Below are 27,597 nucleotides of genomic sequence, written 5' to 3' on the forward strand. Positions count from 1 at the left end.
GTAGATCAGATGGATGTTTTAACTTAAACGTGAGATTACATTGAGAAAAGTTTTAAAAAAGATCAATTATACTGATTATTCTATATTTAAACATTCTTATCCATTTTGTTTTTCTCTTTTCTAACTCATTCCTTGACCATAATACTACCTAGTGCCCACAGCATTGCCCAGAATCTAATGTACTCTGCATCTGCTTCTGATTATATCCAACCAAATGGGACAGCAGCAAATCATCAGAAAGAGGGAAGAGAGGAACTGCAAGGTATTTTTTTTTCACTTATGCATATCGTGCTGGGTATAGATGGTTTTAATATGTATATATCTTACCCATGAAGACAATATTTGTGGAGTATGAAATTCAGTTTCTTGCTTCTAGGACTCAGGCAATAGTTCTCTAACCTAACCTCTGAAAACTTACAGCTTATTACCCACCATTGTTCTAAGACCCTGGGTACTTCTCTGTTTCTTTTTGGTCCCTTTGATCTTACTACTATCACTGCAAATAAAATCTTATTAGACTTCTTTTTATTTTAATGTTCAGGATGCCATCTGTTTCCTAAAGTGACCCAGACGGATGCATATTGGATCTGTCAAAAATATCATCCAAAGCCACTAAAGTTCTGATGGAATGTGATTAAAGTACTGGTCTGAGAAAAGCAAAGCAGTGCTCTTCTTTAATTTTACTAGGTCAAATTTGTTTGATGAAAAAAATATATATATATATTTTTTTTCGTGTGTGTGTGTGTGTGTGTGTGTGTGTGTGTGTGTGTGACTGTTACCAAGATACTCCATGAGACCAACTTAGAAAAGGAAGAGTTTATTTTGGGCTCATGTTTTCAAATTTCAGTTATTGGTCAGCCAACTCCAGAACTTTGGACCCAAGGTGAGGCAGAGTGTCATGATAGAATTTTACAGCAGAGGAATTAGCTTCAGTCATGTCAGCCATGAAGCAGAGAGAGAAGGGAAGGGGTCTCAGGAAGATGAAATCTTCCATGGCATATGCCCAGTGACCCATGATCTCCATCCATGCCCATCCCGCCTATAGTTACCAACCAGTTAGTTTATTCAAACTAGATTGACTGATTAGGATTCATCTGTCATAATCCATTCATTTCACCTCTGAATATTCTCTCATTAACACAGGAGCTTTCAGGGGACACTTCATATTCAAACAGTAACAAATATATTTACAAGTCATCTATTTAATAATTTGTTACTAACATTAACATATTTAAATTATCTATTAACATTAATATATTTAAATGCTTTTTAAATATAATAGATTATATTATAAATTGCATGTTATAGCCAAGCAGTATTCTTCAGTCAAAAATATATCAGGTAAATCTTTAATATATGATATCACTTATTATGTCTCATATTATTCCATTTCTCTAGATGTACAATAATTCATTTAACCAAATTCTCTTATTATAACTCTTTAAGTTCTTCACAGTTTGGGGATAGGATAAACATTGGTTTGATGTAAGTCCTTAACACATTTAATTTTGCATATAATTCTACCAATCCATTTTGCATTGCAGTCAGAAAATATTTTTTAAAACACGGATTATATCAATTTAAATCCTCAAGAACTTCAAATATGAATAATATTTTGTCCATGTGCTCAAACAGTGCTATAGCTATATGACTACCATTAACTAAAATTTACTATACACTGTACATTGTATTTGAACATTATAAAACCATATTATTATTCTATCTTAATCTTTTCAATTCTTATTTTTTTTGCAATCAGATAGACAGAACATAACCATCTCAGCATTTATTTGTAATTGATAATTTTATAATAGCTTTCATTTGATTTATGAATATCTTCATATTAAAAAAATATTGACTTATATGGCATATTTGCTTTAGAAATATTTTTCACCTTTGCTTTGTTTGTATATATCTCTTTTATTTTGTGAATTAATACAGTTCTTTGATGTATGAATATGAAAGTTTTTTATGAATTCAAATCTAATCATATTTAATTATGATCTCTGTTACCTATGAAATTTAGTAAAGAATTCTGAACCCTAGAGATTATGAAAATATTCACTTACATTTTCTTCTTGCATCTTTATGATAGAAATTTCTCACTTAAATCTTTGATTCATTAGCAATTTATTATATATATATATATATTTTTTTTTTGCTGCCATGTGTAATTTTACTACCTGTGACTTGCCAGACATTTTATCACTATTGATGCAATTGCTCTAAAACAGAAATGATTACCATGTATATGTATATGATGTTTATGTTATGTCAACTTAACATCATCATAAAACCTTCATGTGCTCAACTCAATTTTAATGAGAGTCTAGAAAGTAGAATTTGGTGTCTATCTTGAGACAATCACTTTTAAGTAAATGTCTCTCCTAGGTATATTCCCAGAATCATTATATTCTCCAGTCAGAAAATGATTAAGGCTGATAGACTATATAACAAGCCTAAGTCATAAACTTAGTTCTATTAAGTATGTCTTTGTCAAAATTTGAAACTTCTACATAGGTTAAAAAAAGAACTCATTAAAAAAAGGAAAACATAAGATAAACTCTTGGCATATGCACCAACACATTTTTATCTGCAAAGTGTCTTGAAATTGTTTATGTTATATTAACAGCAATATTCCTTTCCACATTCCATCTAACATATCAAAAGAGACAATATACGACAATACAAATTTTGGAAAGAATGTGGGGAAACCCTGCTAAGGAGAATGTAGTTGATACCAACCAGTTAAAATTTTTTGTTAATGCCAAGTGCAGTTGTAGATGTACATTCTCAATGAACAGGTACCTGTATTTCTGGGATCTTTCAGAGCCATCAAATTGTGCCCAGACTATGAATATTTAGCTAGTGGTTAAGTAGGAGTTGGAGGTAGCTCATCTTTGGCTCTGTGCCCAAAGTCATGTACTTTGATGTGGGATTCCATTAAAACAATATAGACCCTATTTGATTCCACAAAAGTGCCTCAGGATATAGCTCCAGCCCTGTGTCTTGTAGTAGAACTACCACATGTGTGCCCAAGAAAGTCAGAGACAACATAGCCATTGCAGTGCTATCACTAATACAGAAATATATAAACTATACAGTGTCCATCACTAGGGAAAAGAATGTCAAGCTAAGTTATACCTAGAGTTTTATACACACACACACACATATGTGTATATATGTAAAAACAATCTAAATTAATGATGCATCCAAAGTATAATGCAAAAATCAAAACAAAATGTGGCAGATTAAAATAGTGTTTGTTATATATAAACATAAAACATATATAAAAATAATAAGTTTGTCAGGATAGTGCATGTTTTTAGATACTGTATTAGATATTAATACATATTGTAAGAAAGCACACATGGAGAATGCCAGACAGAGATACATATTAACTTAGTGGGGCATGGAGGGGTAGGGAGGGAAAACTAAGGTTGAGGCTTTAGCTATGTCAGTAATTACCACTGCCATTTGCGAAAGAAGCCAAAACAAAGGACTTAAAAAGGGGAAGAGAAGAAACAGAGGGGATTGCAGGGGAAGGTGGAGAGAGAATGAGAAAGAAAGGAATAACTAAATGATGTTAGAAGGTTTTTGAAATGACAAGTGAATGGAAGGGAGCTTCATTCCTTTCTTTTCAATGTTTGTAAACTATTCCCGCTAAAAACTAGAATATTATAATTTCTATTCCTTGTATGTATCTTTAAAATATTATCAGTCACCTTGTAATATGATTTATTTTCTTGTCTCTTCTTAAAATATAAAAATACAAACTTACTTGGGGATAAATGTTAAATTGAATTTAACTCAAAGTTGCCTTTGTAAACAGCAAACTACATCTTAATTTAGTGTATGTGTTTATACTAAATATATATGAAGTATATATAGAGAGAGACATATAAACTACAAGCTAATATAAGATTGTCTTCTTCTAACAGATAGTTGAGTCTCAGCCAATCAAAGTAGCCGACTACCAACTGATCAGACCATACCTCTATAAGGCAATGCCTCATCACACCATGAACAAATGGGGCAAAGGTCAGCCTGCAACCAGCAAATTCCTGTCTGTTTCTTATTTCCTTCTTCTGTCTAAAAAGCGTCCATCCTCATTGCTGAGTGGAGCTTTCTGCTCCTCTCCTAGTACTGAGTGTACATGATGCATGAACCATGCTTTGCTGAAATAAACTCTGCTAAACTTAATTTCTCTAAAATTATTCTTTTAACATGATTCTTGAGCAGAATGTCTTGATGTCGGCTTAATATTTTACTTCACAAATTACTTATAAATATGGGCCTAAGCAATTTTTTGTGTGTATTAGAATTCATGGAATTAATGCAGCATCCATATCTTCAATAATATTATATTTCTTTAATAGAAACTACTCTGGAATTTGTGATTTAAAAGTTGTTGTTGTTGAGAGGCATCTAAAAGTAACAGACTCATGAAGAAAATTCACAGGTGTCTCCTAATAGCACAGTCAAATGAGATGGCTAGTCTACAGAGTATATTCATGGCTGATTTTCTACACTCCAGTCAGGAACAGCTGCCACTTGGAACAGATGTATTTTCTGTCAGTTTTCCGCTTCTACCAAGTTGACAAGCTCTTTCTGAGCAGCTGAACAGACAGTATGGTTTTTGGCACAGACTATCTGCTTAGCAAAGTGGTACCTAAAACCATTTCAGGTATACCAAAATACATAAACCTATATACTTACAAATCTGATACTTGATATAAGTACCTTATTAAACTATTTGCTGTTATCTTCGAAATGGAAAAGTCCAGGGAAAAATCCTTGTATTTAATCCCACTGTGAACTTATCTAAGGAAATAAATTCTAGCACCTATACTTGTTTAAGCACTTAAAATGGGGGTTTAAGAACCACTTCCCAGAACTCTGTGTGCCAAATTGTCCTTATTTTTTAAAAAGAAAAGGAGAGCTTGTATATGTTGTATTCTTAAAATACATCCAGATTTTATAAAGGAATGTTAAGGATGGGAAATTAAATTAAATGTCCTTATAGTCATGCCCATGTTTAACTTCAAAATTCTAAATTTTAAGGTAAATATAAATTCTCTTGTATCTATCCTATACCTTCTTCCTTTTCTCACTACCCAATGTGTATAATGATAAAGTGAGTCTAGCTACCCCAATTTCCACACCTGCTGCTCAGGAAATGACATTTCTCTTCTCTTCTACATTACTCTGATTTCTGGGACCTCAGTACAGATATCATCTCTCTCTCTCCCTCTCTCTCTCTCTCTCTCTCTCTCTCTCTCTCTCTCTCTCTCTCTCTAATAAACTACTAAGAATAAAGCAATCAAATGGAAGGCGATCCTCAGGGTTATACAAAATGATATATAAGAGGAAAGGAGGGGTAAGACAAGATAATACAAATGGAAGAAATGATTTACAGTAGAAGGGGTAGAGAGAGAAAAGGGGAGAGGAGGGGAGGGGAGGGGGGATAGTAGAGAATAGGACTGACAGCAGAATACATCAGACACTAGAAAAGCAATATGTCAATCAATGGAAGGGTAACTGATGTGGTACAGCAATCTGTATTCGGGGTAAAGTTGGGAGTTCATAACCTGCTTGAATCAAACTGTGAAATATGATGTATTAAGAACTGTGTAATGTTTTGAACAACCAACAATAAAAAAAAAAAAGAAAAAGAGAAGTAACCTATGGTGGGATGGCAAGGTCACCCCATGGCCTTTGGACCAGTTTGACGCTGTGGTACTAAACAGTGCTATCTCTCTGCTCTCCAAGTGTTTATGTTCAACTTAATTCTACATCATTCAAGGGCTCAGAGATTTGTCTCACCATGGTAAATACAATTGATTCAGAGGTCACAGTATACAAGGTGTTGATTTAAAGTGGCTGAGAGATTGAATACTCTCTTTCTTTTTTTTTTTTTTAGATGTTGATGAACCTTTATTTTATTCATTTATTTATATACAGTGCTGAGAATTGAACCCATGCCTCACACATGCTAGGCGAGTGCTCTACCATTGAGCCACAACCCAGCCCCTGAATACTCTGTTTCTTGTCTCCTACTTCTTCATTTGGTGTTAATGGAATTCATAGTTTTTAGGAGAATTCACATGGGAATATTTTCCATGTGGAAATATTTTCATAATATTTTATTGATATAGAAAATAAAAGGAAGGTATAGAAGAATTTTGTGCAAATTAAATTATTTCATATTAAATTTTTAAAACTTTAAAAAAAAAGATATGTAAGGAAAGGAGAGATGATAAGAACTGATATGTTTTGAATCAGATAAAGGCAAAATTGATCCTTCTAAAGTAATATCCTTATAAAATAATCTAGCCTGCAAAAATTCAATTTCACAATTGAAATAAATCGTTACCATTATAGAAATTAAGAAAATGGATTAAAGAGATTTCCATCTGTTTCATCATTACTCCAGAACATGAAAAGGCCACAATGGAGACTCAGGCATACACTCTGCAGTCCAAAATAAACGAATTATCAAGTAGCAAACTGATATTTCTTCCTAGGATTAGTGTGTATTTTTGAACGAAATAAATTGAATATAAAATCTGCAAATGGAGGATACGATCTCATACATAACATTTTAGTAGGCTTATAGGACATTTATGAATATCTACCCCCACAAATAAATATACAACAAATTAGAAAAACTCTGATAGAAAGGTCACTGATGTGAATTGAAAGGTCAGAAGGCACATCCTGCAAAATACATTCCAGAAAATGAAAGAGAAATAGGGTATATTAATAAACAAAAATATTCTAAAACTCTTATTTGAGGCTTAAAAAGCAATTTTTAAAAAATGATACAGAGTTAAGTTGTCTTATGCATAAACAAAAAAAATCTTATGGAGTTCAAAGGGCTTTTCATGATCATTTATCTCTAAAGAGATTTTAAAATTTACAAAAGAAATAAGAGAAAATATTTTTTCCCTAATTTTAATATTCTGTGAAACACATCACTTTCTCCTAATTTTTCTTAAAGAAAGCCAGGTAATGTTAGCGTGGTACATATTGCCTGCTAGATTCAGTGCTATTTTCCTTATCTGCTGTTTGTCTTTGTGTGATGACTCTGGTTCTTTCTTGCCATATTCCCCTTCACTGAAACCACTGTCTGACCCACTTTCAACCACAGCAGACTGCTTGTCATGGGAAGAACTTTCACGAGCTTTGTCTATGAGAACACCCCCTTTCCTTTATAGTAAGATAGTGAAAAAAGGCTTCTTGCCAGTCTCTTGTTTCTGGGATCTTCCAGAACAATTTCAAATACATTTTTTTTAACTGCCAAAACTTTCAATTATAAATTTTCACAAAATTTCCAGGGGGAGTGGTACACGATCAGTTCCCTAATCTGATGCTTGTTTATATGTGAATCTCTTGTGATGGTTGTGATCTACTAATCCACCAATCACATATGCCTTTGATTCATCTCATTCCTTTATCATGCTAGCAAAGCTGATGTAAGATAAATCAGATCTTCTTTTCTTATGAGTTCATTATAGTGTTCCAGGTTGACGTGGATATCCTTCCAGACGATGCATCCTTTGCCATTTTCATCCAGGTTCTTCTCCAGTCCACCTCCTCAGCTGGTGAAGTAAAACTGCACAGGATGCAGGGCTTGTTGGTTATCTGCATAACATCTTCAGATCAAAGTAGTCTCCACCCTCCACGGTGTAACTCCCTGCTCTGTCCCTGGGAGTTGAAGTTTTCAAAGGAGAACTCACTGGAGGTATAGAGAACATACCAGAGAGGCTTTCTGAACCAAGTACCACGTTCCCCATCAACTCAGATTGAGATACCAAATAACGTCATCTGGAAGGTCACCAGCATTGACTGAGACTTTCAATGTTGAAAGGAAGCAAGACTTAAGTGAAGATCGGGAAAGAGAGAAACCAAAATTAGATGAAGGGATTGAGCCTCATCTAAACAACAATTGAAGAAGCTAATAAAGTGGAAACAATGAGAAGAACAACAAGAACTTTGCAAACCAAAGTGGCAAGAAAAATGCAAGAGGAAGAAATTTGAGTGATGGTGTCAACTGGAATCAAACTCAGATGGAAATGACAGAAAACAGGTTTGAAGACATGTTGTTCATAGGACACTCTGCCTTATCATTGACTATAATTTTGATGATTTGATGGTATTAAAGGACATTAAAAATGTCATAGGCAGATCCAAAAATGTTCTGTAGGTATCACTTCTGAGAAGGCTTTCTGATCAGAAAAGCCATGCCTGTTGTATGTTCCCATATCCCTATGATAGTAGTTTTCCTTTAATTATCCTACTTGTCTATTAAATTTTTGAGGTCTGAGCTGTCTCATGGTTTGGTATCCTTGATGCCTAATACAGCTTCATAAGGCATAGCAGTCATTCAATAAATAGCCTTGGAAGGGAGGAAGAAAGAAAGAAAGCAAGGAAGGAAGATGACGTCAGGCAATTCCTTTAAAGCAATTAATATTCTAGTGATTTTGAAAACTAAGATTTACATTTCATCTTATTTTACTAATATTTACAGTTACTGCTCTTTTTGAGTAGGAGTGAGTAGGTTTAAGATTGTTCCTCAGAGGCTGGAGTGGTGGCACCTGCTTATAGTCCCAAAAGCACAGGAGGCTGAAGCAGGAGGAATGCAAGTTTGAGGTCAGCCTCCTCAATTTAGCAAGGCTTTAAGCAATTTAGTGAGACCCTGTCACAAAATAAAAAATAAAAAACTCAATGGTAAAGCACTCCTGGGTCCTCAGTACAAAAAATAAAGATAAAAATTGTTTTTAGACACCAAATTAGTTTATATTAGTTTTGTTCATATGTGACATGTTACATTATAAAAAAGAAAAAGAAGAGAAAAATACCCCTAAGATAAGCTCCTTTTTGCCATTATAAATGATATTATTTGTAAAGAAAATATGACTTTATCAAATGTCTGAAACAAAACATTATTTCTTAGCATTATATTTCACCCATTTTCAGACTGTGAAGCATTAATGACAACATGGTAGAAAGGGGGTGGTGACCAAGTGACAGAAACTTGAGAAGACACATGAGAATCCCAATATGCTATCAACATATCAAAAGCACATAACTATTATAATTTATTCTCTTCAAATGTAGAAATCTTTAGCATAATTTATGTTTTTCAAACACCAGTACCCAAGTATTAAATTCTGCCAGAAAATGTATTATCTTTCATTCATATGATGAAAAGACATGTTTATGGTTCTATAAAATGAGGAACATGTTCCTGCTAAAAAAAGGATCATTAATGAGGTATGCAAATAGGACTCTCATTTACTTTTGGAATATTCATAAAAACAAGTTCTTTATCTAGGGAAAATACAGCCACCATAAAGCATAACAAGCACATCTTCAATCTTCCCTACATTTTAGAAAGTATGGGGATGTTAGGGAATGTCAATGAGAAATATTTTGGGTAATTTATGTTGTTGGTTCATTTTATTTTCCATAGATAAAAAGTTGCTCAATCGCAGATGGAAATCTTTCTGTAACAGTTGTTAATTACTGCGATTCAGAATTCGAGCTGAAATATCATAAGGTGTAAGCATTTCTGATTTAACCACTCCACTTGTTTAGTCATGTTAAGTTTCACTCTGTGACCAAGTACATACGGCTTTGAACTGCTTCCTCAGGGCTGAGTATGCAATGTGACCCTGCAAAAGAAAAGAAGCTACTTATTCTTCTATTCAGTTATTTTATTTTAGAATAAAGAAAAGATTCTCATTTCTAGGAGCCACCATTTCTCAGTTGGGTGCCTCTCCCAACAGGAAACAGTACTTCCTCCCTAAAAATCCTCTGAGCAACCTTCCTTGAGCATAGACTTGTCTCCTGGCATTTTGGTAAGGAATCCCCACAGGGTAGGTGTTAATGGTGTCAGCGCTAGTCCTCAGGACAAGGCTGGTATCCACCTCCTGGGAAATTAGTTATGAATCATTGATGCACAGTGAATTCCCTTTTTCATGAAGACTAGATCAAAAGGAGATAAGATCAGGTTGCAGTGAGGATGAAATAGGATGGAATAAATAAGAAACAGGTAGAAAGGAGACACAAAGGAAGGACAAGAAAATAGGAATTTAATTCAGAAGTTCCCTATACTTGTGCAGGTCTGTCTCTCCAAAAGCCTGTCTCCTTGCCAGAACTATTACTCCCTAATCCTGTCTCATTTCAAGGTGTATTACTCCAAAATTCCTGAAAAATCTATAAATCTACCAGTACTAGACTAAGCAAAGAGAGAAATGATCTCTTGAGAAACCTATAATTTGGGTGACTTTCCAGTGCTACTGATTGAGGAGATAATGAAGACCATGTTAGCCTGAGGATCCAAAGATTGGCCAGACCACCAGAACCTGTCTTGAGATCACCAGACTTGTTTTATTCCTACATGGATTTCCTTTTTTTTTCCTTCCAGAAAAGAACCAAGACTCCCAAAATACACATCTCTAATGCTCAAGATGGCTGGAATTCTCCTTTGAAGGCATACTCCTTGCTTTATCCCCAAAGGCACCTCTCTATTGAGATTGTACTCAGTCTCCCTTGATTGTACATCTGCTTTCCCAAATAAACCTCTATCTATGTTTCTGACTCATTCATGCTGAAATTCTTTTCCATTTAATATTCCAAGAACATCACAGCACCTGGTCAAGTTTCCTCTTTTCTCCAGGAACAACTCAAATCCCTCTCACTAGATACCTCTTCTTTCAATGACAAGGGGACAGAAGTGAAAGGGATCATTAGCCATTTTAAGTAAAAGCTAGTTTATTTTGGCAAAGACTCTGATCCTTTCCAGTTGGGCAACTAAACATGGGAACCACACCTAGTGGGCAGACTTTCCTGATACTAGGTCTGTTTTAGTCAACTTTTTCACTGCTGCAACTAAAAAATCTGATCAGAACAAGTGTAGAAAAGGAAAAGTTTACTTTGGGGCTCATGGTTTCAGAAGCCTTAGTCCATAGAAAGCCAGTTCCATTCCTTGGGGCTTGAGGTGAGGCAGACCATCATGGCGGAAGAGTGTGGCAGAGGAAAGCAGCTCATATGATGATCAGAAGGCAGGGAGAAAACCACTTGCCAAATACAAATATATACCCCCAAGCCACACCCCAATTGCCATCTCCAACCACTTCAATTATCACTCAGTTAATCCCTATCAGGGGATTAACTCACTGATTGGGTTAAAACTCTCACAATCCAATCATTTCTCCTCTGAACCTTCTTTCCTTGCTTGTCATGTGAGCTTTTGGGGGACTACTCACATTGAAACCATAACAAGGTCATAAAGGTCAATAAAGCAAATATCTAGAAAAAGTACATTGGATCAGGTTCAAAGCTGGAGTGTGGGTGTGGCATCTAGTAGCAAACCTCTTCTTTCATATGAACCCAGTTATCCAAGCTTGGAACTTATAACATAGCATGGAATTGATCACAGTGACCTATGAAACTTAGAAGCTCATCATTAACAAGAGAAAAAATAAGTAAAAAACAATAAAATAAACAAAAGTCTGAAAAGGGAAGGTTCACTCTCTTTTCCCTTAATCACTTTAAAGTAGATTTCTCTTCTTCCTGATTCTGTTTTTTGCTTACGTATTTACAAAGGTTCAAGGGGATTGCCAAGAGTTGAATTGCCACACAAAACCCAGTTGAAAATCTGAACATTTGTTTTATTTCAATAGATGACAATTATTTAGAACTTTCGATGGGCCTAACAATTTATTCTTGGTAGTAACCTTATGGAATAGCTACCATTATTACAAGCTCTGATGTAAATCCACAATGACCCATAGGTATAGATGATGAATAAACAGAAACTCAGTGAGCACCAGTGACTTGTCCAACACTATAGATTTTATAAATGGTAGTACCTGGACTCAATTTATCCCTATTTGAATATAAAATCGCTACAGTTATCCACTTAGCAAACTGTAGTTTAGATTTTTATATTGCTCTAAAGCAGAAATGAGTATACTGGACTGTACATATTTAAAGCTACGGAGCCAAGATAAAAGAAATGCAGGTCATGATGTGTATTTGTCTAACAAGAAATAAACCAATTTTCACAATTTATATTGATGACTTTAAAATGCAATCCTAATAATGGAGAAAAAATACATATATGCACACACATATGTGTGTATATATGTATTTATATTTATATATTTGATGGTGGTTATATAGGTTTACTGGTAAGAACAATTGACATAATTTGTTGGGGGACTAAAATTTCACTAAATTGAGGTTCACAATTAATGTTCTTTGTTATCAAATTTACTATAAACATTTATCTATAAAAATTTCTTTGTCATAAGTCTGAAATAGTTAACACCAGATTTGTCTTATGGGTAAAGGTGCGTTTGTTCAAGGAAACTACAAATCTCTTCATATTTCAAATTTTAAGTGCATCAAGAAAGCTTTTCTAGTAGCTTCACATGGAGGCTAGACTTTTTCTTGGTAAAGTAGGAATATTTCTTACATATACACTTTCTTCGGTACCAACTCAGCACATGGAGAACTACTCTTTGGAGATTAAATTGCAATTTTAGAGGATTTTCCAGTAAGTTTTTGAACCTCTGTATTATTTATCATACAAAAATTTAAACATATAAGCAAAAATTACACTACATACAAAGCAAAGTACTTTTTATTACCTTATAAAACTATGTGGAAAATTAAAGGAAATATAAGGAATTTAAACACATACAAACTACTGATTAAACATAATCCTCTTAAAGTGAGGGTAGCTCACATATTTGTTGAACTAGGGCAGCAAAAATCATCTGACTCAATAAGATTCTTAATCGAAAACTTTTAAATATGTTGTTCATTTTGAAGGTCCAGAACTTTTGACACCCATAAGTAATGCATGCTAAATAATAATATTGTAATCCTAAAGTTATGCACCTTATATTAATGTGTTTAAATCCCAGATATAGTTTATGTTCAATTTATGGATGAAATTGATTATATTTCATTTGAAAATTATTCAAACCCAAGAAAGGTCTGTCATTCATTTTTAAGACTTATTTTTTGTCAGGAAAATGTAATACTCAGGTTTCTGATTCATTATCCTTAATTTATTCCAATTGTTTTAAAAGAGTGGTATGATATTGTCAGTGCAATTAGAGATTCTTAACAAGCCTTTTAACACTACTTTCTTAACCCCAGGATCTGGCTTTGATTTGCTTCTCATGTAGCACGCTGTTAGGGGTAATTTTTTAAAAGAATGTTTAATAATTTTGGGTTTGTGTGACAATAGCCAAGATAAAAATAAGCACATGAGTAAACTTGATGAATAAATACTCTTGTCATGCTGATATTTCTTAAATATCAAGAATTTGCCTTGTCTGAGCTTCTAAGATCTCAAGTGCATTTCTTATCTTCCAAAATGTATTGGAGTAGACAATGCACAGATAGAGTTTAGAAACTGTATTCTGCTTCTTTCTAAGCATCTGGATTATGCCCTAGGTCATAAATCTGGCTGTCAACTATTTAAAAGCTTATTGGGAAATCCAAGGATCGGGCACTAAGTCAATTGTATCAATTTAGCTTTCAAATTAAAAAAGAAAAACGAAGAAAGGATGACACGACTAACATTATTTTTAAGACAACCATGAAATTAAGTTCTTGCCCTTGTGACTAGTCTCAGAAAGCCAGATCTAATGGAAATCTGTTCGCAGTCTAATAAAGTACTGGGTGATATCAATAATTGGTTTACAATGGGCAAAGGAGACATAAAACCTGGTCAAAGAGCTTCTGTAGAAGTCAGTGATGCTGAATTGTGCAGAGATGGACTGAAGAAAAGTTATAGAAGAAGTTACAGTTACTTGTCATGTATTTCTTTCTTCTAGCGTTAAAACTGTCAAAAATCTTGTTCCCCTTGAAAAAGCATGTTACCATATATCACTTGGAAACTGTTGGGAGAATTCAGTGGGACAGTTGAAAAGTCCCTTTTGGTTGGTGAAATAGATCTTCTGGAAAGACTGCATCAGCATCAATTACCCCAGGTTTCTCTTGAATGGTAGCAAGGCAACTGAGTAGGGAATGATTTATAGAACTACTTAACACATGTCATGCTGGGTGGGTAGTATCTATGGGATATGTCCATGGAGGAGAAAATAAAATCCATTCTGTAATGAAATATTTGGCTGTAGATGGCAAAAGATAAATTCTAGAAATGGAGCTCCCCTGAAGAAATTCACTAAGAAGTAGGGAAAATTGTGTATTGTAGGCAACGGTGACAGGGGAGGGGCACAATCTCTACTAGCATCTCTAGAAAGCTAGCTCAAAAGCTCAATTGTTCAAAGCTGAACAAAATAAAAATAAGAAACCAAAGCTACTGCTATTCTGAGCCTCTAAGACCTGAAACACCTTTTTATCTTTTCTTATTGTAACATAAAAATTTCATTTTAAGTTCTTCTGATCAGTTTACTGCTATGAGCAAATTATATAAATAAATTAATTCTCCAGTCAGTATGCTTTTCTGAGTGTGTGTGTATTTGTGTGTATGTGTGTGTGCCCACATTTAGAGCCAACAATAGAGTTCATTTTTCATTTGAAATATATATTTCTTATTGCTCTTTTATGTACTCTAATTACATCCGAAAGACCCTTCCATTAACCCCAAATGGAAAACCATACTTAGCAGTTAACATTTTTGGTGAATTTACACATCGCTAGTGTAAATTTGTTTTAGATAAGTTTGAAGACTTTATTCTACATGATTTTCAAACTTCACGCAGAAAAGAAATTTGTTATTATAAGAAGTGCAGTTGTGGGATGGACTAATGAAAATACTGAACAAGAAGTTCTGGAGGACCTCTAGTTAATTAAGTTAATTAAACTTTGAGAACAAAGCAGTCATGTTTTAGTAGCCAGAGAGACTTCAATATCATCACACCTGCAAGCAAGATTTAAATTTTTAGCTAAAAAAATTATTCTTCATGTTTCTTCTGTCAATATTATAATTCCTTTCTGTCATTTTAAAAAAGTACTGTTCTGCTTTAATCAAAATAATCTCTGAAGATATTTTCATTAACTTTTATTTATCACCAACTCTCCCTGTTTTCAAAATATATACAAATACTGCTTTTGAACACTTATTGTCAACCTATTGTAGTTGAAGGATCTTGTTTCCCTTCGGGATCTTAAAGCTATTTATTAAAATTAAAGGGAGGGGAAATCGTGAAATTACATAAAAGGAAAGCTGTGAAAACAGCTTTGTAAGGAATAAGGTATAAACACTGACTAATTTCCTTTACTTCTACAGGCATACATGCAGATCTTAGGTGAATGATTTTAAAGTTTTTTTATGTTCTTGAAACAAGGACTTAGATTCTTCACCTTTGCCTGCAAATATCCCATGGATGACTAATAGAAAGATTGAGGATATGACGGCTCTACCTTCATTTTTAGTTACCTTGGAGTTCAGGAATGAGATCTGATCCAATGAATCTCTTCTGATGCATTGAAGCTACCAACCAAGCAATACCCCTTTTTTTTTTTTTTTTTCCTGGACAAGGCCCTGCCTGATCTATCCCGAGAAAATGATGGAGCAGAACAAAACTGATCAAGGTCTCCTGCTTTGGCTGTTATGAAAACTCTTCAGCTATGCAAAATTCCCAACTCTTTCTATAAAACCTCAAAGTCACTGTCAGTCCCTTGAAGACAGGGATAAGATCCCTTTGTTTTCCCAGTGTAGTGACACTGATTAAGGTTATTTCATGCTTTTCACAATTACCCTTTCTGTTTGGACTTCGGGTTGAATGGCTAAACCCGATGGTTGGATACCTAGAGTCAGGCCTCTCTACCCTAGGATTCCAATAAAATTCTTCTATCCACAAAAAAAGGTATCAATCTCTAGCATTCCAACTGAGAATATATTCAAATAATCCAAAAAGTTTGATTTTTTTTAGTTACTGATAAGATTTACCTTTAAGTAGAGAAATCTGATATCCCTTACATCAACATTGTAAGTCAGGTTATAATATTTTATGATGAAAATATCTTTACTGAATAAAAGTATGGTATTCTAATCAATATTTCTCTGCAAAGTTGCCAAAAGGGTATATTAACCAGTTATTTCATATTATTTTAAATAAAGCTTATTTTATTTTCTTGAACAAAATAAAGGATTATTTTAAAAATCATTTACTAATTTAATAAGGAATAAAGTACAGTAAACTAGCTATGTCTATATTTTCTGATAAGAATCTCACTAAAAATTTTAGAGACTACAGAAATATAATCTAATGAAAACTACCCTGAATTTTCCTCCCAGAGGGTAAAAACTTCTAAGATTCTGGAATACTATGTTGTTCTTCTATTAATTTTTCTGCACATTTAACAAGTGAGTATGTTTAATCCTGGATAGAAATGGTATATGTGTAAAAGTGATAACTGGGTGGTAGACATTATCATTATCTTGTTGTCTTAATCAAATAAAAAATAAAGTTCAAAATACTCAGTATATTTTATTATTCATTTTCTTTCCTAGGTAACTATATTTTGTCTCTTATGCTGACTAAGTGTATCGATTTTCCCCTTCTTTTTTTCAAAATGAACAATATGAAATCACTGCTTATTTTTCTCCATGCACTTGTAATCATAGATATAATAATACATAATATATATGAGCTCATTTACATCATTAAATATAAAGTTGTTTCTCTTTATTTTATAATTGTGGAATTCCACGTACGTCTGCATTTTGTATTTATCATTCAACAATATTTTCTCAGAAAGCATTAGCCTTTTCTGTGTTGCTGCTGACATTCAATCTTTGCCCCATGTCTATTCCAGAAATGTTACTGCTCTCTTGTGTCTATTTTTTTGTGACATGGTATATGTAAAATTATACCGTATTGTTATTTGGATTTGAATTTCTCTATGCAGTGAACATCCTTTAATTTACTCTTCTGACAGTTGCCTCACATTTTTATACATTGTTTGACTTATCCCAATTCTTATCAATTTAGACATAGTCAATATTAATTCTCTACTTATGTACATTAAGTGTATCCCCAAATGCGGTTTGTTTATTGATTTTACTTTTGACACCTGGTAGCTATTCATCTCTAATGTTTTCCTAAGCTTGCATATGTCTGCATCCTTGGAAGGATGCTTCCCCCTGGAGTTCATTTCATAAGCCCCTTGTTGATTTTTTTTTTTTTTTAGTTACTGATGTTTAAATGACAGAAAATCATTTCCTTCCTACTATTTACTAAAATGCAGGCATGAGAATTGTCCTTGACCCCATTCTCCAGGCACTCGAGTCCTGATTGGCTGCTCTTCACAGTGGCAGTTTGCTCTGCAGGAATTCTAAAACACGCAAAGCCCTGATGGCCTCACATGTAATTTCTACCCCAATATCATATTTTATAGTTTTCTATTCTTCAACCTCTAGTTGCTGAGAGCTACCTCAGTCACAACCAGAAGCCAGAGAACAAAACAGTAGAAAAGAGGGATGTCAGTTCTAAAACCTTAAAGAAAATTCCAGATGTCAACAACAGAATGAAATGAGAAGAGTTCTGCTGACATCTACAGTGCGGCTTTGCAACCCTGTGCAAAGGACCCAGCTAAGCCATGCCCAGACTCCTGACCAAGTACACTGCAAGAAAATGTGGTAATTTAAGCCACCAAGTTTGTGGTATTTTTTTTATGTAGCAATACACAATGAATATGTTGATGCTTTTTAATCAATGATCAAAAATCTGAAAAGCTGTTTAGCACAGATATGGGTGCAGAGGAGCTAGTTATTAAATAATTGCTCTTATATTCTTACTATATACCCCTTTTCCATGCAGTGTTCAATAAACATGAAAGAATACTCTTCAGTACCAGCAAGAAAAAATATAGGATAATTTCTGAAGCAATTTGCCAGTGTCCACTGTCACGTGGTCTTTGTAATGTTGCCTGCATTGCTGTTATAAATGAAAAAGTGACCTCATTTTTCCAGCTCAGTACAAGAAGAAGGGACATGGTTGTCAACAAGAGGGGGAAGTCTTCATGGTAATGCTCACTAATGACCATAAACTAATGAACTAGTCTTTCTGGTTCCTCTATTTTTTGCTTTAATAAGTCAAGGACTTTGGTATTTTCTTCTATACTGTATTAGTTTTCTAGGACTGCAATAGCACATGACCACAAATGGGATGACTTAAAACAACAGAAATTTATTGTCTCCACAATTCAGATGTCAGAAAAGTTGGTTCCCTCTAGAAGCTCAAAGGTGGAAACCATCCCACCTCTTCTAGTGTCCTATAATTGCTGTTATTCTTTGAGGTTTAGATTCACCCCCGACTCTTGTATAGTTCCTTTTGGGGACTCATAAGGACACACTCAATGGCTGCAAGGCTCACTCTAATCCAGTGTGAACTTCTCTTGATCTCTACCTTAATTTCATTTGTAAAGAGCTTTTCTACATAAATCTATAAGAATGACACTCAATTCACCACTTGTGGTAACATAACGCAAAACAAGGCACTCACCAAACATGTATTTGTTGCTTAATTAATATGCAAACAATTTTATGATTGAAATTACATGAGCAATGTATAATTGCTTAATAATAATCTGTCATGTAATTAAAGAAGTAAATAAAAGATGTGGAAAAGAAATTAAAGTTGTAAAAGATGGTGATGGGGAAGGGCACCATGTTAATTGTAAAGCAATCTTCATTTAAGTCCATCAGCATGTTTAAGATTTGTATCAAATTTCTTAACTCTGGATTTCAGCTTTACCAATTATGAATCAAATGAATTATGCTCAATAATTTCAATGATGCTTTCCAGTTCCAATATTCTATGGTTTCATTAATCTTGGCTATCAACCATTCAATTATTTTGTGACAGTAAAAAAGTACACAATCCAGTTAGGAGATATTAGCATCATCTAATCTTCCTGTTTTTATTAAAGGAAGGGGAAGATACAGAGCTTTTCCCAAGAAATAAACTGTATGAACTCATAAATGTTAAATTGAAGGAATCTTTCACAGCTAACACATTTATGTAGAGAAAAGGCTCATACAAGAAGGACTTGGGATTTGGATCAATGCCTAGAGATTAAAATTCCCTAGAGTTTTACTCATTCGTGTATATATGCTATCAATAAAGAGTTAGAAATACAAAGTATCTGGTTTAAATAAGGGTATGGTGCTCATGATTCTTTTGAGATATTTAGAAAAAAATAAACAACCTAACCAAAATCATGATGTGATTATCTACCCTGAATTTTTGAAATATGAATACGTATTAAGAAAATGGTATACGAACAAAACAAACTTGGCTAGAAGTATTTCCTCTCTTCTCTCTCCATCTCCTGCCAAAAATATAAAAAATAAAATAAAACAAAATTCTATTTTTGGTAAATATCACAGGATTCATTCACGATTGCCTAGCATTCCTGTTTTTCACTTTTCTCTGTAAGCCTTTAACAACTTCCTCTACTTCCTCAGTTATCTTTTTCTATTTCAGGGAGGAAATAGAAATGATGGAAGGTAGCTCCACGTATGTTCAGAAAACATCCCTGTAGCTGCACCCCTGGTTCTGCCAGCCCTCCTATCACCATGACCCTGTTACCTAGTGCACCTGAGGCAGCCCTCCCCAGATCGTGGGTCTTTACTTTAAGTCCTGGAGGACACACCAGCCATTCTCCCTTCTACCTCCTGAACCATTCATTTGCTTTTCTCTTTAGCAGTCAAACATGTTCTTTCTTCCATCTTCAAAAAAAAGAGAAAATTTCTAAATAACAAGTATCTTGACCCCACAGCCTCCTCCAATGATGGCCCTGGCTCTCTGCTTCCCTCATCAGCAAAATTTGAAAGTTATTCCATTCCTCTTCTCTCATTCAATCTTGAACAAACTGCCATCACACTTTTCTTCCAAATCCTTCCCTGTAATATTTTTCAAGTCCCCTGTGATCTGAGTCTTGTTAAATCCAGCCATCAGTTTTCAGTTCTGACTTGACCTCTCTGATCCTCTGAAATAGTGTCTCAGCCCCTTCTCAAAACTTTTTCTTCCCATGGCTTCCAGGTAAAGTACTTCCTTACTTTTCCACCATCTTCAGATGCTCCTTCTACTTCCATTCCTGAATCCTTCCATATCCCCAACTTCTTAGGTCATTGTCTTTGTCTTCACCTTCCTGTTTATTATTTCTACCTCTTTTCCCCATCTGTCTCCTTTTTTTCTCTGTAGGGAAACTTATTTAGCTTCCTAGCATAAATTTTTAAATGTCTGTCTCCTCTGAAGCCTGGACTGAAATAACCGAGCCTCTTTTCAATGACTGGTGTGGTCCAGCAATTTAAAATATCCCAAACTGAACCGCTGATCTCCTCCTCTGCAGTCACTGAGAGGTGCCTTGCTCAGATGATTCCAGTAACTACCAACAAGTGTGTCTGTCTTCTCCAAATCTCAGGCTCTTCCACATAGCACCCCAAAGAGCCTTTTATACAGTGAGTCAGATCACCCCAAACTTTAGAGAATAAGAGGGAAGACAAAGTTCTATGCATCACAGCCTGACCCCAAATAGGCTGCATGTCCTATGTTATTCCCTGGTCACTTTCCTGCTCTTTGTACTGTGGCCTCTGACTGTTCCTTGACCAGGCTTGCTTTCCTCTGCTCCTAGACCTTTAAAATTCCAGTTCATTCCTCCAAAATGTTCTTACTTGATTCCCTTACTGTCTGTCCAATTGTTCCTTGATTATGGAGGCCTTTCCTGAAAACTCTAATAAATACCTGGACAAGTCTCCCAAGCCCCTCACTCTAGTTTTCCTTAACTTTGATGTGTTCTTCACAGCACTTTCCCACTCTGATGTCCAGTTAATATATTTGTTGACTTGAAAATTAAATTGATTTCTCCACAATTGAACTGGAATTTCATGGTGACAGTTGTTTTGTCTCTTTATCTTGCTGGTGTTTTGTAGGTGCTCAGTAAATGCTTGATAAATAGATTGCACAGGTACCATCCAATAAATGTTACAAACTCTGCAATCTGGTCTCAAAATGTATCTGTGTTTATAATAAATATCACTCTAATTTGCATTTTATATTGCTTTGGCGAACTTAATATATAATGGTAGAGATGGAATTCCTTGTATAAGAGCAAAGAGATTTTATACCCAAACAGAAACAACCTTTTCTTCATCCCAGTACTTGGAGGGTAAAGCAAGCAGTATCTTGTTAACTTCTGCCCAAGTAGTTTCTAAAATATACCTTCCAGATGAAACAGCCAGCAAAGACAAGAGATAAATACACTAGATTTAGCCAAATTTAGCAAAGTACATTGAGAGAAAAGAATGATCAACAAACAAGCTAATACCTGTGGCCTGGATAAGGCAGCTTGATATGCTGGAGGGAGAATTAGCTTTGATGACAGATCTGGATTCAAATCTCATCACTGCCACCTACCAACAAAAGGTGTTAAAACTATCCTTTAGTCTTTCTAAATTCCATTGTCTTCATTTGTAGGGATCTTTCCTGATATAAATGAGTTGGTTAAAACATGCTAGCTTGTCTGTGTGTTTTTAATAATATCTGGTGCCAGTCTTTCACTTAATCAAAAAAAGAAAATATGTCTGACCTCTAACTGCACTAGATGGCTCATTTCAATATCTGACCAGAATACAATGCTCTGGTGTGGAATTATTTTCTTTCAAGGGGTCTTTCAAAATCTCTATCTTTTAAAATGTAGATGACATTGTCCTACTCTGTATAATTCATGTAAATGTTATTTTAAAAACTTTAAAACTTGGTTAATTTTCAAGGGAATGTTTTAATTATAAATTATGAAACATAAGGTCATTTTAAAAATGTCTAGTTCTTTTTCATGGGTAATAAATATGTACCAATATAAGTGTCAAGAAATGGAAATACCAAGACATTTATTATAATGAAATACTTTCCAGGATAACATACAGTAAGATAATAAATTACTAACGGCACGGAGTTGTACTGAAATTGTTAATCTTCTTTAACGTTTCCTTCAGCAATATAGGCAGTCTTTATTTTGCAGAATATAGTACTAATAGAGCCTCAGATTTGCAGCTTACTTAGGTAGTTCTGATATTCAGAGAGACAGCCAGCATGCTTCTGTATGGATTGCCTGCTATACAGTGTAGTAGGGAAGAGCACAGAATCTGTGGCCAAACTGTTTGAGTTTCAGTACATCTTGTCATTACTTTACACATGCCCCTGCACAACACAGACTCTTTCTCTCTGTTCATTCAATATAAATTGAGAGTGATAATAATAGTATCTACTTCATATCAATTGTAAAATTTAAAGGAATTAATAAAGTAAATCTATTAGAACAGAGACTGGCATTCAGCAACAATAAATGTTAGTGATTTCTTTCAACTTTATTACTAGTGGCACCAATTCTCTGTTGAAAAGTCAGGATTGATATAAAGATTTAATACTAAAAAATAGTACCATGGTCTTTGCTTTAAAAAAATACCAGCATCTGTCTTCTTGTAATATAAGAGGTGAATAAAATAGAATATCTTTAGGTAGAAAACAAACTATCTTGATTTCAGTTCATTCAGGTTACCTCAACATCTACATAAAAACCTTTGGGCCCGAGGTGAGGAAGAACCATCATGGCGGAAGGACAGCAGAGAGAGAGCTTTGCTCACCAAGGACAAAATATAAACCACAAAGTCATACCCCCAGTGACCTACTCCTCAAGTTACACCCTACCTATCTACAGTTACCATCCAGTTAATCCATCACAATGGATCAATTGATTGATTAAGTTACCTCCTCATCATCTGATCATTTCGCCTTTGAAAATTCTTGCATTATCTCACACATGGCCATTCGGGAACACCTCATAACTAAGCCATAATATATGCCTATGGTTAATTTTTAAAGGAATATTTTCACTATACATTATGAAAGATAACGTCATTTTAAAGATATCTTTAAATACCACTGTATTGCTGATAAAAGCATGTTTAACATTGTAAGCAACTGCCAAACTGCTTCTTACTTTGGGGTATTTTTAATTTGGTGAAATACATACTTATTTCACCTTTAATCTACAAATTTGATCATTGAGACAAAGCAAGCTGCTGAAAAGTTTTGGTTTTTCATTATTATTAACAAAAATAGATCTCCCGACAAATTCCAAAAGAAAATTCTACATTAGTGATGCCATAAAGTCATTTTTTCAAAATAAAAATTATTTTCCTTCCAAATTTCATATATTTAGAAAGAATCTTTTTCCATGCTTTTGAATTTTTCATGTTTTTCAGTAGATTATTTTTCCCACCTTAGAGTGACATTGATGTAGAGATTACATTCAGTAATCAAAAAATACTTTCTGTGAATAGACAAATAACAGAATTTGTCTTTCACTTTTCCAGTTTGCTAACTCAGAATCTTGACATAAAGGGTACACATACGTTGTTAAAGTTTTAGACAGAATCATTTTTTATGGAACTATGTCTCTAGTGAAGGTTTCTGCAGTATAGGGGGATACTGGGTTATTGCAAATCAGGAGCTCATTCTATACAAATGAATTATATTACAGAGGCCAAAATACATTTATTCAAGCTGTCACATTCTCCAGTGTTGACTGGACCCTGCCCCACAACAGATGAGAAACCACTTTCAGAATTTCAGAACATAGTTAGAAAAAAAAATAAGCCCATGTTATTAAATAAATGATCAAAACAGAAGCTAATTATTTTTTTCACAGAAAAATATACTTGGCATGGGCTTTTATAGCAGATGTTTTCTAGTTATACTATGTAACTATCATGTTTTTTCATCGAATTAATCATTATAAGTCTTATATAGTCCCCTAAAGTAGCAGTGCCTAACCGGAGTAAATATATACATATCATTTCACAGTTGATAATTGAATGATATAAACAGAAATAATGATTACATTTATGTACCATTTTATTTAATTCTTATTCTTAAAATATAGACAGGTGCTAACTGTAAGTTACATGAGGCAAGCTAAGTACATGAGGTAAGCTCCATTATAGCATTGAGGGAGAATAATTTGTCAGGGAAATAGAGGGGTCCAATAACTCTCAATAACAGTTTAGGAAATTTGAGCTATATAAATTTGTTCTTATTGAAAATTTCTTTAGTTTTCTCCAATAATGGATCTTTCCATAAAATTTAAGTAAATAATTTATAACTAAATATAGTTCCAAAATTCCAATTTTTGCATATCTTACAATGATTTTTCAAATTTATAATTTACCTTGAAAAAGTCTTTATTCATTATTTTGTGCTAACATCATGAGTTGCTTTACAGAAGTGATATTCCACCATTTCCAAACCATAATTTTTATGTAAACATATTTTAGAATTCAGACCGTTTTTCTTTTTTCTTACACTTTAGAATAGTGTTGAATGCACGCATAATACCCCTAACAGATTTTTTTAGCAGAACCTGCAACAGTCACATTAAAACACCTGCCAAAAATGTTTAAATATTCCAAGTAGCATGAACAGAGACTATAAATAAATACATTCACTTCATTTTCTTGCTAAATTATTTCTGATTAGGTATTGTCATATAAACTTTGGCAATGCTTTTGATTTTCAGAGCTTTTACAGCTTTGAAATTTCAGATAAGGAATTATGAATCTGCATTAACTTCTGTGATTAAAGTTTTCTTATTGAAATAGTTGCCCATGGGGATTGCAGGGGAGAGAACTACTAACTACCTTGTCATTATTTTTGCCTTGATAGCCCTCAGTGTAAATCAGATGAATCACACATTAATCATGTAGTGCAAGAACCTGTACCCATTCTCTCACCTCTTTTCCCTAACTCCTATACTATCTTTCCATAGGAAGTAATAACTGACCTCAGTTATGGTTTTATTGAACAGTGACTGTAACCATACCATGCCCCTTTCAGTATAGTATAGTGGGGTGCAGTTTTGTATTTCACTGTGAATGTCCACTTACCTTCAGGGCTGTCCTAGCAATAGTAACATGCACAGAAACATATTATTAAATACTAGAAATAATAATATATTCAGTTAATATGTAAGATAATTAATAAATTATATAATATTTCAGGGAAGAGAAGCATTAATGTCCAGGGAAATTATTCCATAAGTTTTAGCTAAAGAAATAAAGCTTTCACATGGTTTTAACTAACTATTCAGGAAAAGAAGCAGAGAGGACACCAAAGAAGTTAATGAACATAAAAGAAGGAAGAAAAGCAATATATTTTGAGAAATCATTCTTTTTTAAATTTTCGGTGGACACAACATCTTTATTTTATTTTTATGTGGTGCTGAGGATCGAACCCAGCACCCCACCCGTGCATGCCAGGCAAGCGCACTATCGCTTGAGCCACATCCCCAGCCCGAGAAATCATTCTTTATCAGGCAATATGTTGGATTTGTAAATGCGTTATCACTTTAGAAATGATTTATGTGTAATAGAAAGAGAAGGATAAAATATGTGCTGGTGAAAATTTACATGTTAGAATTGCTAGACAATGAAGTTCATAGAATGTACCAGAAGCTGGTCTAACATAATGAAGATGAAACTAGGGATGAGCCCTTCTGGTACTTCCAATTTTTATGTAAACGATTTAACATTAGTTTAAAACAAAATTCCTTGATGGGTTAAGTCAAGTGTAGACAGCTTTTAGCAAAATTCCAAAAAAAAAAAAAAGTTAAATATAGGCATGCCCCTGAAAACATCTATGCATGTGCTGGAACCTCCATCTTACAGAGATGTCCTAATTCTGAGACCTGTAGACATGTCATGCTGAATGGCAAAAGGAACTCAACAAATATATTTAAGGTTATACATCTTAAAATAAGTTAAAATATGTTGTTCCCCCCACACACAAATGGGTCCAATTGAATCAAAACAGCCTTTAAAAATCAAAGGACTTTCTCCCACTAAAGTCAGAGATCCTTGGCAGAAAAAGAAGTCAGAGAGAAGATCAGAGAAAGGAGGAAAAAAATTTGACCTGCTGTTCCTGGTTTTGAAGACTCCGGAGATCGTGAAATAGGGAATACAGAAGGTCTCCAAAAAATTTTAACCAAAATTAGAAGGACATAGAAACCTCATTTCTTCTACTCCCAGGCTCTCAATTCTGCCACGACCAGAATGAGTAGATTGCCCCCATCTGATGGACAGAAATCTTGGTTTACATCTTCCAAATCTCAGAGTAGATTAATCCACCAAACCCCATCACACTGATGAGACAAGCATAGAAACTTACAGAATGCTGAGATGATAACTTTATGTTGTTTCCAACATTCCAGAGCATGATAATTTGTTATGGCAGCAGTAGAAAATTAACATAACACTGGAGTGAGCAAACAGACACATGAGCAGGTGTATGAATTCACTTACTTTAGTTTTTCACTTTTTTATATGCTGTGTAATGTTTTTCACATTTTGCAAATTGCCCACATCAAAACTCATTTCCTATAGAAACTTATGTGATTTTCAGGTAAACCAATTTTTTATCACCTTGACAAAAAAGTTTAAAATTCTGCCATAAAGTCAGTTAATTTTCTATTTCATGAATTAAAAAGTAAGAGACTTTCAAAGAACTCCATTAATTTTCAAAATCATGTTTTCCTTTTTCCTCTGGGACAAAAAGTTATCTACTTTAATTAGAAAAATCTCCAGATTTTGACATTGGATGACACAATATATCACAAGCTTACTCATTGTGCTTAGAACACTTTTTCATTAAAGATCTAATAATGCTCCTACCTTCATTAACTCTAGTTAGCAACATTAGTCATGATGGATGTTAATCTCACATATTTTAATTTTTTCATGTCTTCTCATCAAACCATTAGGACTCATGGCTAAAATAAAATAAATATATAATAGAGATATATTTATTCAGCAAAATCTTGTTGCAAGTACCAAGTTCACAAGTGAAGGATCCATAGCTAATTCATCAGAATCCCCAGTGCCTGACAGTACATCCTCAGCATTAAATTGCATAGTGTAGAACATTTGCATTCAAAATGTCTATAAAATGTCTATTTAAAAAAATATTCATAATGTAGCACTCTCCACTTATCTGCAGTTTTGCTTTCTATGGTTTCAGTTAACCATGGTCAATTATGGTCTGAAAATATTAGATGGAAAATTCCAGAAATAGTCTTATATTTTAAATTATATTCTCACCATTCTACTCCATGCATCCCAGGGTATGAACTCAGGATGATTTATTACTTACTTTTCCTACTGGACCTTTAGTCAGTACCCATGGGAATTATTAGACTGCCCTGATTGTGTTCAGGTAATCCTTACATTACCCAATATTGGCCCCAAAGCACAACAGTAATGTTGCTTGCAATTTGTATAAGCCAAAGAGGAATTGCACAGTGTTTCCTTCAAGTATTTCCTTCCTAAAATATAGAAGTTCTTGACTTTATAATTTTTTTTGTTTTTTGTTGATGTCATAAAAGTCTATGGTAAGATCAAATCAATCCATGGAATTATGAAGAAAGTAAAAGATAATTGTACTAGTTTTGCTGGTATACCTCAAAGTATGGAAATTTACAGTCAGAAGACATGATAAATACTTGGCTAAGATACAAAAAACATTAGAATATAGAGTTTAGTAC

General features: G+C 34.0%; 1 pseudogene; it reads right to left on the reverse strand.

Moving 5' to 3' along the window:
• Nucleotides 1-6,977: 6,977 nt before the first annotated feature.
• The window catches only part of LOC101962205 (tRNA methyltransferase 10 homolog A pseudogene), a 176,090-nt pseudogene continuing 155,470 nt past the window's right edge, over nucleotides 6,978-27,597 (reverse strand).

The sequence above is a fragment of the Ictidomys tridecemlineatus genome, chromosome 14 (genome assembly GCF_052094955.1).
Source record: "Ictidomys tridecemlineatus isolate mIctTri1 chromosome 14, mIctTri1.hap1, whole genome shotgun sequence".
Classification (NCBI taxonomy): domain Eukaryota; kingdom Metazoa; phylum Chordata; class Mammalia; order Rodentia; family Sciuridae; genus Ictidomys; species Ictidomys tridecemlineatus.